We start from the raw sequence: 14088 nt of genomic DNA on the forward strand, positions 1-14088 counted from the left end.
AAAAAAAAAAAAAAAAAAAGACAAGGTCTCTCATAACTCAAGCTGAGTTTGACTATGTATACAAAGCTAGCCCTAATTATCTACCCCTCTTTACCTCCCAAATACTGGGATTACTACCATGCACAACCATGCTTGCTTGGTGGGTTGTGTGTATACATGAATGTGGAAGGCAGAGATCAACTTTCAAGTCTCTACCTCCTATGTCCCTCACCTTACTTTTTATTCTTTTATGTGAATGGGTAATTTGCCTGGCTGTATGTCTCTACCTGGTGCCTGTAGAGCTCAGAAGAGGGTATTTGATCTTCTGGAACTAGAGCTATAAACATTTTTCAACCATCATGTGGGAGATGTGAATAGAATCCAGTTCTAAAACAGTCAGTGCTCTTCACCACAAAGCCATCCCTCCAGGCCCCTTTGTTTTATTTTATTTTATTTTTGAGGCAGAGTCTCTCACTAAACCTGAAGTTCACCAATTCAACTAGATTGGCTGACTAAGAAGCTCCAAGGACTTCTTGCTTCTAACCCACTTCAGCACTGGGATTACAGATGAGTGCTGCCATGCCCAACACTTTTACCCAAGTTTTGAGAGCCAAACTCAGGTCTTCACATTTGCTTGGTAGGTACTTAACCAACTTAGCCATCTCCCCCAGCTTTGTTTGCTTAAAAAACAAGGTGGTTTTAGGAATGGAGAAATGGCTCAGAGGTTAAAAACAGTGATTGATCTCACAAAAGAACCTGTTGGGTTCCCAGCACCCACATAGTGGCTCATATCCATGCATTTCCAGTTCCAGGAGATCTGATGTTATCTTCTGACCTCCACAGGCACTAGTCATGCACATGGATGGTGCAGACATACATGCACACTACATGGACAAAACACCCATGCACAGTATTAAATAATATCCCTTTAAAAGGTCTTGCTGATCTGTCCTGAAACTGGAGACAATCCCACCCTACAGTGCTAGGATTCTGTGTATATCCTATTTAACTCACAGAGAGCTTTGAGGTTTTTTGTTATCATTTATGTTATTTTAGGTTTTATTGTTTGTTTTTGTTTTTGTTTTGTTTTGTTTTGTTTTTTTGTTTTTCGAGACAGGGTTTCTCTGTGTGGCCCTGGCTGTCCTGGATCTCACTCTGTAGACCAGGCTGGCCTCCTGCCTCTGCCTCCCCCTCCCAAGTGCTGGAATTAAAGGCATGCGCCACCACCACCACCACCACCCCCCGCCCCCCCGCTTAGGTTTTATTGTTGTGTTTTCTAAGACAGGGTTCCACTATGTAGCTTTGGCTGTCCTAGAACTCACTATGTAGACCTGGCTGGCCTTGAAGTCACAGAGATCTTCCTGCCTCTGCCTCTCTAAGTGCTAAGATTAAAGGTGTTCTGAGGGCTAAAGTTATGTTTTATGTTTAAATTACTATGCTTAAAAAATCTATAAAATGGGCTGGAGATGGCTCCGAAGTTTAGAGCACTCAGGACTGCTCTTCCAGAGGTCCTGAGTTCAATTCCCAGCAACCACATGGTGGCTCACAACCACCTATAACAGGATCCGATGACCTCTTCTCGTGTGTCTGGAAAGAGCATTGGTGTATTCATAAACATTAAATAAATAAATAAATAAATAAATCTAAAAACAAAAATGTATTTATAAAACAAACATACTTCTAACTTGTAAGTCCCACTTGCCCGAGGATATCCTGTAAGCCCTACTTAACCCAAGGATGGATAACTTCCTGGAATGCTGTTCACATAAAATAATAAGCCATGTGTTTTCATTTCTGTAAACAATGTTGGTTGTTCCAGCTTGAAGTAGTTGATGTAGTTGATCACCTGTAGGTGTGAGGTATGTTATGTAAGCAGAAAGGTGCATCAGGATGTATGCTTACCCCCAATGGACAAAAGGTAGAAGGTGGGGTTTGCTTTTATAAACAGCAGACTAATGTAATTCACTATGGAGACCAGGCTAACCTTGAACTCACAAAGATCTGCCTGGCTCTGCCTAAATGCTAGGATTAAAGGTGTTCTGAGGGACATTCTCTGGGAATCCCATGTGTAATGGTGAATAGTTAATCCACTTTGAACTCCACCCCCATCCCCCATCCCCGCCATGGTGATTGTGCTTCTAGCCAACCACCTGAGTTGTCTGGATTCTCAAATAAAACACACACACACACACACACCACACACACCACACACCACACACACACACCACACACACACACACCACACACATACACACCACACACACACATACACACAGGTCAGCTTAATTTTGATATGCCTTGACTAGCTCAATGACTGGTCAATGGCTGGGCACTTCCAAACCTCCAAACCCCTTTCCCCGGTTCTTAAATATCAGCAAGCTCTTAATTCTGATCTCTCTGTGTCCTTGTCATGGCGTGGTATGTCCTTTGCCCCTCTCATGGCGAAATTCCCCTTCTCCACTGTGTTTCTTGCCCGGGAATCCTAAAAGTCCTGCCACTTTCTCCCTGCCCATCCATTGCCCGTTGGCTCTTTATTGATCAATCAAAAACCAATGGGAGACAGGGACCCTCAGCGTCTAGACATGCGGATTCCCATGTGATCCGGGGAGCCAAATTAAGACAAGGCATTAGAATCAATCCCCAATATCCATGTCCATTGTACTGGTCAGTATTTAATAAAGCCTGCTTCAATTTTGGTTCTAAAATTTGTAATGGTCTTATTCTCACCTGGTAGAGACATTTTCTGGAGGGTCTAGGGAGATCAGACCACCCACCCTAATTCTAAAGCTGGACTTTCACTCAGGGATGCTGGGGCTGAAGGCCAGTCTCAGGAGGTGTACACTTAGAGACATTGTGTAATAATCTAGGCTCAACCCAGAGAACACAGATTGACAATAGATCATTGCAATAACATGAGGTCTATTGATCCAGGTATGTGGGGTTACCCACCCTCACAGGGGGGTCAACCCCGAACTCAGAAAACATACATTGTACCACATATGAGGGGTTGCCCACCCTCACGGGGGGGGGGGGTTAACCCCGAACTCAGAAAACATACATCTTTTATACTTTATAGAGGGCAGATTTCTGCAACAGGACTAGCTGGCTTACTCTGGTTGGTGGAACACAGGACAAAGGATCTCATCAGGCATTGGTTGGTTTGCTCAGGGGCTCTTCTTGGCTTAGTCAGCCAACCCTATCCAGCTCTGCACCTGGCCTTGAGAAGTCCCTGGGAAGGGGCTGAGTAACTAGGTGGTAGGGGGGATTGTCATCAGCAAGGTCAGGGTGACAGTTTGTAGTCTTTTCCAAAATTCACCACAGGAGGGGTTGGGGGGGTTCTTTCGAGAATTGCTAATCTTGTTTTTGTGGACCTTAACGTCATTGTAACCACCAGTTATTTTTGTTTTGGCCTTACTTAGCTTAGTCAGAATGGCCTGGTTATTCTGTCTCAAAATTCTGACCACCAGAACTTTGTTTTTGCAACATCCCCTTGGCTATCTCTGAAGCACAACTTCTCAGTGTCTGAAGCCGCTGCTTACAGGAGCTGGAATATGACTCTCTTATTTTACTGTGAAACTTTATTTCTACATCTCCAGAACTCTGTTTTTCACTTTATTACTTCAATTGCAAGGCTCCACATCATGCTTTCAGTGTCACAGACTATGAGAGTAAACTGCAGTGCTGAGAAAAGCAGCCAGAGGCCCCCTCCAGTAAGTTACAGCTGGTTCTCTGTTTGTAGGATCCTGATCTGGAACGTGGAGGGTTTTTGATTTTGCTCTCTCTGCCACTCTCAGCTGGCAGCTACCACTACTAACACTACCTGCCATGACTGCTTTAATGGCCATGGCTCAGAATTCATCTCTGAGCTTTCTGGCCATTGGATTCAGTTTAGCAGGGATCCAAACATCTTTTGTGTGTTGATACTTTTAAAGCTGTTTTATCAGGCATTGGTGATACACCTTTAAACCCAGCACTCATTAGCAGAGGCAAGTGGATCTCTGTGATTTCGAGACCAGCCTGGTCTAAAGAGTGAGTCCCATGACAACCATGGCTACACAAAGAAATCCTATCTCAAAAAACAAACAAAACCAACGACAAAAAAATTAAAGTTTGTTTTTTTTTGTTTTTTTGTTTTTTGTTTTTGTTTTTTAAGATTTTATTTGCTGGGCAGTGGTGGCACATGCCTTTAATCCCAGCACTTGGGAGGCAGAGGCAGGCAGATTTCTGAGTTCGAGGCCAGCCTGGTCTTCAGAGTGAGTTCCAGGACAGCCAGGGCTACACAGAGAAACCCTGTCTAGAAAAACAATCAAAAAAACAAAAAACAAAAAAACAAAAAAATGAAAAAATAAAAGGGGCTGGAGAGATGGCTCAGCAGTTAAGAGCACTGAGTGCTCTTCCAAAGGCCCTGAGTTCAAATCCCAGCAACCACATGGTGGTTCACAACTATCTGTAATGAGATGACGCCCTCTTCTGGAGTGTCTGAAGACAACTACAGTGTACTTACATATAATAAATAAATAAATACATCTTTTTTTTTTTTTTTTTTTGTTTTTTTTTTTTTTTTTTTTGGTTTTTTTTTTTTCGAGACAGGGTTTCTCTGTGTAGCCCTGGCTGTCCTGGAACTCACTCTGTAGACCAGGCTAAATACATCTTTTTAAAAAAGATTTTATTTACTTTATGTATATGAGTACACCATTGCTCTCTTTAGACACACCAGAAAAGGGCATCAGGTCCCATTACAGATGGTTGTGAGCCACCATGTGGTTACTGGGAATTGAACTCAGGACCTCTGTTAGAGCAGTAGTGCTCTCTAACCACTGAGCCATCTCTCCAGCCCCCTAAAGTTGTTTTATGATGTTCTCCTTTATTGGAAAGCTGACTCCAGAGTTGAGTTATGGCTGTTCCTTCTCTAGACCCAAGCAGGATTATTTAAAAGTTCCTTCTATGTCCTGTGTCAGGCAGGCCACCTGACTCTATAACAGGGAAAAGAAAGCAAACAGAACATCCAAAAAAAGGGCTCTTGGTTTCATCTAACTGCCTAAAACCTTCCCTAAGATTTGTGAGACTATAATATAAACTCTCTGTACCTCATGAGCTGTAAGTTTATTGGGTGTGGTTAAATCTGTAAAATCTGTAACAAAAAGTTAACTTATAGAACCTTATAACACAGGGGGTTGCTAGTTAAAAATCTATCCGTGGGTAGTCTGAAGGGACCACGTGGCCTGATGCCATTTTGAGATATAAGCACCATGTGGCTGGCTGCATCTCAGCTGCTGTTCCACATCACAATGGAGGCATCCACATGGCTAGCAGCCATCTTTGCTAGAGCTAGAGAGGACATATGTCATGTGACTCCACTGCCATCTCAAGTAAAGATTGACACAGGTTTTATAATAATTCCTGTCCCCCCCAAAAAATCATAAGAACAAGGTGTTGGACCTCGATACTAAGGTTGTAGTCTGCCATGGTCAGCTAACTTTCCTGAGCTAGGCCCAAAGTGGAGGATTCCCTTTTCTTAATGGGGTTTCCTTTTCTCTAACTGATCTGGGGAACCTGACCCCAATTTGCTACCAGAGGAATATTACATAATCCTTGCCAAAATTACAAGTTTAACTTCCTAGAATACTTCTCTATGCAAATGAGGTATTCCCAGAACCTTAAGCCTGAGACAATGAAATTTCACCCTAAGAAGAACCCCTTTCTACTCTCCAAGGTTCATATGAATACATATACACACACACACACACACACACACACACACACACACACACGCACACATATATAAATATATATACATATATACATACACACATATATACACATATATATCCCTAGATTCACCCGGATAAAGTGTATGTGCATAAGATGTTTCATTGACTATTGTCTAAGAGAGCTGTTTTCCTTTTTTTTTTTTTTTTTTTTTTTTTTTTAGATCTCTCTCTCTCTCTCTCTTTTTAAGATTTTTATTTATTTATTATATGTAAGTACACTGTCTTCAGACATTCCAGAAGTAGGGCATCAGGTCTCATTACGGATGGTTGTGAGCCACCATGTGGTTCCTGGGATTTGAACTCAAGACCTCTGTAAGAGCAGTCAGTGCTCTTAACCACTGAGCCATCTCTCCAGCCTGAGAACTGTTTACTAAAAGAGCTGTAACATCTAAGGAGACCTTCTCCCGCACCTGGCATTCACTGCCAGACTGAATCCTGCTGACCCACCCATTCCAGTCTTCGATTCATTCTTTCCCGCCCAGTGTGCATGGGGGCCTGGACACCCCAGGGAAGAAGCAGACCTCAGAACTCAGCTCCTTTCCATCCTTCCCCACCTGGCGTGCACCCTACTGGTGTGCACTGGGTCCCAGACACCCCAAGGGAAGAAGTGGACCACAGACCCAACTCTGCTCCATCCTTCCTTGCCTGGTGTGCAGCAGGACCTGGACACTCAAAGAGAAGATGTGGACCCCAGAACTTGGCCCTTAGTCACCCCAAGGGAAGAAGTGAAAAACAGAACCACGCAAGATTTATGAAAGACAGGATTTTACAACACAGCTTGTTTAATAAGATAACAAAGCTGCGTCCCTATGTGTTATCTACGAGAATGTACCTCCTGCTGGTTGAAAGGGTTTCCAGCGCCAGGGTATCTTGACAATTGAGAGCCAAGGAATACTACAAAGTCACATCACACAACACCTCTCACACAAGAGATTTATTGGGGAGAAACATAGAACGGGGGCTGCTTCTGGGGAAAAAAAAAAAAAACAGAAAAAGCAGCCAACTGGGTGAAGAAGACAAACTTTATAGAATTTTTGGAATTTGTGCCGCGAGCTAGTAGAGCATGCTCATTGAACTAGTGGAGATGCACAACGCTGCTGAAAATATTGCTTGGCTGTTGATCTAAGTCACAGAAGTGGGTATTTCCATGTCCCAGGTATGGGAGCAGGACAGGGGCAGGGTGACTTTTTTTTTTTTACTAGCCTGTTACTCTACATTTTGATCCACTATTGATAACCATTCTGGGGGTCAGGAGGTGGGCATTGTTTACTCTTAGACTACTTCTTGCTGTCTGGGGGGCATCAAAGTCCTTGAGTAAAGCTTAATCATCACTGTCAGGGCATAATTTGAGGGTCCTAGGCCTCTGGTTCTGCAGCTAGGAGCTAGCCAATAATCCTATAAAAACAAGTGATTAAAAGTCTGGTTAGGCCTGGCAGTGGTGGCGCATGTCTTTAATCTCAGCACTTGGGAGGCAGAGGCAGGTGGATTTCTGAGTTCAAAGCCAGCCTGGTCTACAGAGTGAGTTCCAGGACAGCCAGGGCTATACAGGGAAACCCTGTCTCAAGAAAAAAAAAAAAAAAACTCTAGACAAAGCTGGGTGTGGTGGCGCACGCCTTTAATCCCAGCACTTGGGAGGCAGAGGCAGGCAGGTGGATCTTTGTGAGTATGAAACCAGTCTAGTCTATAAAGCAAGTCCAGGACAGCCAGGATTATTACAGAGAAACCCTGTCTCAAAAAAACAAAAGGAAAAAAGGGAAAAAGAAAGAAAAAAAGAAAAATAAATAAATCTAGATAAGAAGCATGTAAGACAGTGTACATTAACATTAAGAAAAAGAGAACAGGGTTTAAGAAAGGCAATATCCACTGCCATATTGGGTTGTCAATGATCCACTTGTCAGAGGCATCAAGTTGTTCCTTACGGTTTTCGATATTTATGTGGAGTTGTCAAGTCTTGTCTTTTATTACACCTGATTGTTTGACATAGAAGCAACATTTCTCTCCATACAAGAGGCAAAGCCTTCTTTGCTGTTAGTAGATCTAACCTTTGCTGATTAGCACTAAGCGACCAGTGAGTCTATCTGACCCTGGAGGGTAAGGTTGGCCTGATCCAGGCGTTAGAGGTCTAGGATGAACTGTGGAGAAAACGGAAGGTAGGTTGTTAGAAACGTAGTTAGTCCCACGGGTCTGTTTGCCATGGCAGGGGTGATACCCAGGACTGTAAAAAGGGATTTGAACCACATGCCATTGTGCCATTCCGCTGTAAACCTTGTGACAGGAACCAGCAAGGATTCTTCACTGGGTGCCACCTCTAGCTTTGGAAAGAGGAATGCCAAGGTCCCAGACCATGTAGGCAATGGTAAATATGAGTGCCACAGAGAATGGAGGCACTGTGAACACAGGAGCACAGGGCCTGGATAGTGAGCGGGACTTAGTGTTAGGGATCATTATAGTGTGGAGAGTACAGTATTCCTAGTGTGCCCCTAAGGAGCTAACTAGTCTAATTAGTCTGTAATACTGAGGAGAAAAACATGGGAAAGAAAAGGGGTAGTAGTGTCTCACACAGTTGACAAGGGGTAGCCAGGGGAGAGATGATAAGGGGATGGGTGAAGCCACCAGTGGCAGTTAAGAGCTCCATCTAGGAGGGACACACAAGCAACATTCTCCAAAGTGGCTAAGCAGAGTTACTTAGCTGCTGATACGTGGAGGCTAAGGTCTGAAACAAGATCCAGAGTGACCCTGGTGTCATCCAAGAGGGGAGGTGTTAGGGAGGTGAGAACCTTGGATGAATGTTGGGTCACATCTTCTATTTTTTTCTTTTTCTATAACTAGACACTAGAAGAGTGGGGTGTGTCTTTGTATTTTGATCACGTCTGCTGGGTTTCTGGTGAACAGGTCCTAATTCAGTTTGCCAGTGATAGCCTCCTCCCATCTTGTGCCCCATAGCTCTTGAATGTAAAAGGTGGAAGGACCCCCTCCTATATGTAAAGATGAGAGGGGGAATTAGTATATCCCAGATTTGTCTCATGGTATCTGCAGGACCAATATGGGCAACCTCTGTAAGTTTCTAGCCACTTCTTTTTTTTTTAAGATTTATTTATTTATTTTATGTGTGTGAGTACACTGTAGCTGTACAGATGGCCGTGAGCCATTATGTGGCTGCTGGGAATTGAACTCAGGACAGCCCCGCTTGCTCCGGCCCCACTTGCCCAATACACTGTAGCTGTCTTTAGACACACCAGAAGAGGGCGTCAGATCTCATTATGGGTGGTTGTAAGCCACCATGTGGTTGCTGGGATCTGAACTCAGGACCATCGGAAGAGCAGTCAGTGCTTTTACCCGCTGAGCCATCTCGCCAGCCCCTCTGGCCACTTCTTACAGTAATCTTTGGGTCATAGAGAAAACAAGCATAGGATGTAAACCCCAATGAAAGAGAGATGGGTAAGGGGCTATAGGGAACTGGATCAGCCTTTGACAGCCTACTATGGAGCCATTTCCTGATCCTATTAAAATGGGCTGGTGGTTAGAAGTGGAAGAGTCCCTTAGACTTTAAGCATCCGTATGTAAGAGCTATGCCAGACACAGGTACATAGGATGAGAGAAGCAAGGATCAAGGCCCACTCCAGTGAGGTAGAGCATGGTCAGCTGTGTGAGGCCTTATTTTTCTGAGATTAAAGGTAGTCTCCATGTCTTCTGGAGCTTAAGGGAGTAAGGGCTTGTGGGAGTTGAAGTGTAAAATGAAGATTTGTCCCATTGTTTTGAAATTTTGGGAGCAAAGTGTTTAAAATGTGAAAAGGGGCCCAGTGGTGGTGGCACAGGCCTTTATTCCCAGCACTTGGGAGGTAGAGGCAAGCTGATTTCTGAGTTCGAGGCCAGCCTGGTCTACAGAGTGAGTTCCAGGACAGCCAAGGCTATACAAAGAAAACTTGTCTCGATAAAAACAAAACAAACAAAACAAACAAACAAACAAAAGATGTGAAAAGGTGCAGGACACCTTCAGGTTTAGCATCAGTGGCAAGGATAACTCAGAAAGGGCCCTTTCTTTCTTTCTTTCTTTCTTTCTTTCTTTCTTTCTTTCTTTCTTTCTTCCTTTCTCTCTCTCTCTCTCTCTCTTTTTTTTTTTTTTTTTTTTTTGAGACAGGGTTTCTCTGTGTAGCCCTGGCTGTTCTGGAACTCTGGTGTAGACCAGGCTGTCTTCGAACTCAGAAATCCACCTGCCTCTACCTCCCCAAGTGCTGGGATTAAAGGTGTGCGCTGCCACCGCCTGGCCATCCCTCCTTCCCTATAACATAGAGAGATAAGGTACAAGTTAGTTCTGGAAGGTATAGAGCTGTGGCCTGTAAGTGGGCCTGTAAGCTTATAAAAAGTCTGGCAATGGGCATAAGAAGGGGATTGTATCCAAGGGACATTTTGTACAGGGGGTGGGCAAGAAGAGAGAAAGAAAGGATCCAAAAGCGTAAGAAACCAGACCTCCATAGGCAGAATAGAATTCATCCTTGGTGGGTGAGCTGAGAGTGACTGGAGTAGATGTTTTCTGTCTAGAGTAGTGGCTTTGTGAATTGGAATACTAGTCCCAGGTAAGTAACTGAGAGGTGGACAGCTGGGCCGTAGAGCATAAGACCCTATATCCCTGGCCAGGCAGGAAGTGTAGTAGATTAGAGATGTCAGCTTGGCTAATTTGTAGGGATGGATGACAGAGAAGAAAATCATCTATGTAGTGTATAAGCTCAGATTTAGGAAGAGACAAAGAGAATGAATCAGAGTCCAAAGTCTGGCCAAATAAATGTGGACTGTCCCTGAACCCCTGGGGCAGAAGTGTGTCTAGGTCAATCCAAAGTAAAGGCAAAGATATTTTGTGACTATGGATCAAAAGGAATGGAAAAGAAGGCATGCATAATGATGCACTATAAAAACACCGGGAAAGTGAAGTTGCCGGTCTCCCATGGACTGTATAACATGATTTAAAGCTTTATTTTGATACTAAAAAAGCTTCAGTTCAGAAGTTGTTACTTTTTTAAAGGTTCAAACGTAACAGAGATAATGCTGCAAATCCTAATCTTATAAAAGCTACTAACTTATTTTAAACTGTTAGAAATAATTGGTTTCTGTCTCGGAATAGGAGACCACAGCATTCTGGACTTCTGCAGAATAAAACACTTTGCTTTTACATAACAAAAAAATAATAATAGCTGGGCAGTGGTGGTGCACACCTTTAATCCCAGCACTTGGGAGGCAGAGATGGGCGGATTTCTCTGTAGCCTGGTCTACAGAGTGAGTTCCAGGACAGCCAGGGCTATACAGAGAAACCCTGTCTCAAAAAAACAAAAAAAAAGAAAAAAAATAATAATTAAGACATGCAAGTCAATGGTCGGTCACTTTATAAAGACAACTTCTTTAATGTTGTCAGAAATACTCATGTAGCTATGCTAAGTTCAAATGTAATTAATTTTACAATAAGCTTTATTTAGCCTCCTATACATGTGTTCGAGAATAAAGCTAGTAACTAAAAACAAAGTTTTTAAAAATCATGTATATTTAATAGATTATGGTCCTCAAACTCTTCAGAGATCTTGTGAATATGGCATTTAATATGTTTATTGAAAAAAGCTGGGCTGGAGAGATGGCTCAGTGGTTAAGAGCACTGGCTGCTCTTCCAGAGGTCCTGAGTTCAATTCCCAGCACCCACATGGTGGCTCACAACCATCTGTAATGAGATCTGACCCCTCTTCTGGTGTGCCTGAAGACAGCTACAGTGTACTTAGATATAATAATAAATAAATCTTTAAAAAAAGAAAAAAAAGAAAAAGCTTCCAGTAATAGACAGAAAATCCAGATCCTAAAGGAAACCCAAAGGTCTCCAAGGAAGACTTAGGGGCTCACTAACCACTAGAGAAAAAAATGCCCCCTACCTCACCTGCCACCAGGACCCTGCCCAAACTGTGGACAATCAGGACATTAGAGAGCTGTTGCCTCACCTTGCCTGCCCAAGGAAGACTAGTCTCCTGTGTTCTTTCTCTACAGGGAAGCTTTTTAGATCTTCTGAGCCTTGAGGCCAGAGACTGACAGTACCCTGGGATCTCTGCCCGGACAAAGCTATTGAGACCATAGGAACCTGGGATAACTGTCTAGGTAGTGGGTAAGTCTCTGTTATTTCATTGATTCGTAGGCCATTTGGATCCTATTTCCTGCTATCATTTATCCTCCTCAGATCTCTGATGTTGTGGAAGGTTAGGCCAATTGTGCATTTGTCACTTTCACAGCAGCAGGCAACCAACTTCCCCAAAGCTGCAGTTACCTTGTTTGTTCATCTCATATGTAAAAATCAGGCCTAGCTTCTAGGTCTCCTCATGAAAAGGGCAGATGGGCCGGGCAGTAGTGGCGCACTTTAATCCCAGCACTTGGGAGGCAGAGGCAGGTGGATTTCTGAGTTCGAGGCCAGCCTGGTCTACAGAGTGAGTTCCAGGACAGCCAGGGCTACACAGAGAAACCCTGTCTCGAAAAAACCAAAAGAAAAGGGCAGACCAGTTTGTCTTGCTAATAGGCTTCATATTAAAGAATAAACAGGTTTCAGATGCTCTTTGAGTTTCTACTGCTGTGAAGAGCCACCATGGCCACAGCAACTATAATAAAAACATTTCCATTGGGGGTGACTTACAGTTTCAGAGTCCATTATCGTCATGGCAGGGAAACATGGCAGTATTCAGGCAGATGTGCTGTAGAAGAAGCTGAGAGTTCTACGTTTTGACTCACAAACAGCACAAGGAAACTGCCCACTGGGCCGAGCTTGAGCATAGAAGACTTCAGAGCTTGACTCCACAGTGACGCACTTCCTCCAGGCCACATCGCCTAGGAGCGCCACTCTTTATAGGCCAAGCTTTCAAACACGTGAGTGTACGGGGCCATTCCTATTCAAGCCACCACACAGATGGAACTTTTTAGGAACTTGCTTTGCAGTGAGTGCTTTCAGTAAGCAATCACTTGTGTCTCCTGGTAAATGATTGGAAATGATTGTGGAAATCACAAGCCCACAGGAAACAGAATGCGGAAGCTTCATGTTATTTGTAATGTACTATTTGTATGTACGTATGAGTTTGGGGTGAGGGCTTGGCAGGAACTTTTACCTAAGGACCCATCTTGTCAGCACAAAGCTGAGACTTTAAGGATCTACCCTCCTAGAGGGCAAGCGGTGCGGCGGGTATCGTTGTTGCAGGGCATTGTTGACCGTATCTTAAAGCTGGCGATTGTGAGCTGTTTCTAACGGTGGTATGGCTCAGCCTTTGATCCTAGAGCTTTCTGCTTACGGTAAGCACATACTTGTTTTTAAACAAGTGTAAAGCATACACCTTTAATCTAAGAGCTAAGTAAAGTCAACCCTAGGTCAAGAAGTGCACCAAGTACCCAGGGAGTGGCCATAAGCCACAGAAAAGGAGGGGTTTTGAGTAGAAGGGTATTTAAGATGGTATAAACAAGGAGAACAGGTTTTTTTTCCCTTCTGGGACGTTGGTGGAGTAGGAAGGTCAGCTGGGTGCTTCCTCTGTCTCTTTGAGCTACCAGGCTTTCACCACAGTGTCTGGCTTCTGAGTCTGCATTTGGAATTTAGTTTTTTAAAACAACATTTTGGCGCTTCAACTTGTGGCAAGACCCCATGAACTGAGAGATCACTCTGGCTACAGAGAAACTGAGAAGCCATCAGATTTGGTAAGTTTTCAAAAGTCCTCAAGGAGAGAGTTAAGGATGAGAAGTACCAGTAGAGAAAACTTTAGGACCATTTAGGCCTTTAATCCCAGCACTTGGGATGCTGAGGCAGGTGGATTTCTGAGTTCGAGGACAGCCTGGTCTACCGAGTGAGTTCCAGGACACCCAGGGCTACATAGGGAAACCCTGTCTCAAAAATACAATAAATAAATAAATAAATAATTGCACGGGAGAGACAGAGACAGAGAAAAAGACAGAAAAAGATCTCCTCAACTACTTCTGGATAGGATTGTGTGAAGCACAGGAGACTGACCACCTAAGGGAGCTTGTCAAACTGCAAGGGAAAGTCAGAGGTTTCTGAATTTGTCCTTTATCCCAGAACTATTGGGATAATTAACCATGAAGCTTAAAAAGTAAGCAAATTGCTTCAGAGAAGATAATAAACAATATTAGTCATTGCCTAATTTTGCTTTTTCAAACTATTCACCAAAAATAAGGGCTGCTTGTTTTCCTGTTTTTATTACTTTGCATCTCAGAAATTATAAGCAGTGGTTCCTTGCCCTTAGAAATCACCCGGGAGCTTTTTAAAATAACTCCGATGCCTAGTTCCTCACATTCATCCAATTAAGTAAAAATCTCTAGGGTA

The sequence above is a fragment of the Mastomys coucha genome, unplaced genomic scaffold, assembly GCF_008632895.1.
Source record: "Mastomys coucha isolate ucsf_1 unplaced genomic scaffold, UCSF_Mcou_1 pScaffold23, whole genome shotgun sequence".
In the NCBI taxonomy this organism is placed as follows: Eukaryota; Metazoa; Chordata; class Mammalia; order Rodentia; family Muridae; genus Mastomys; species Mastomys coucha.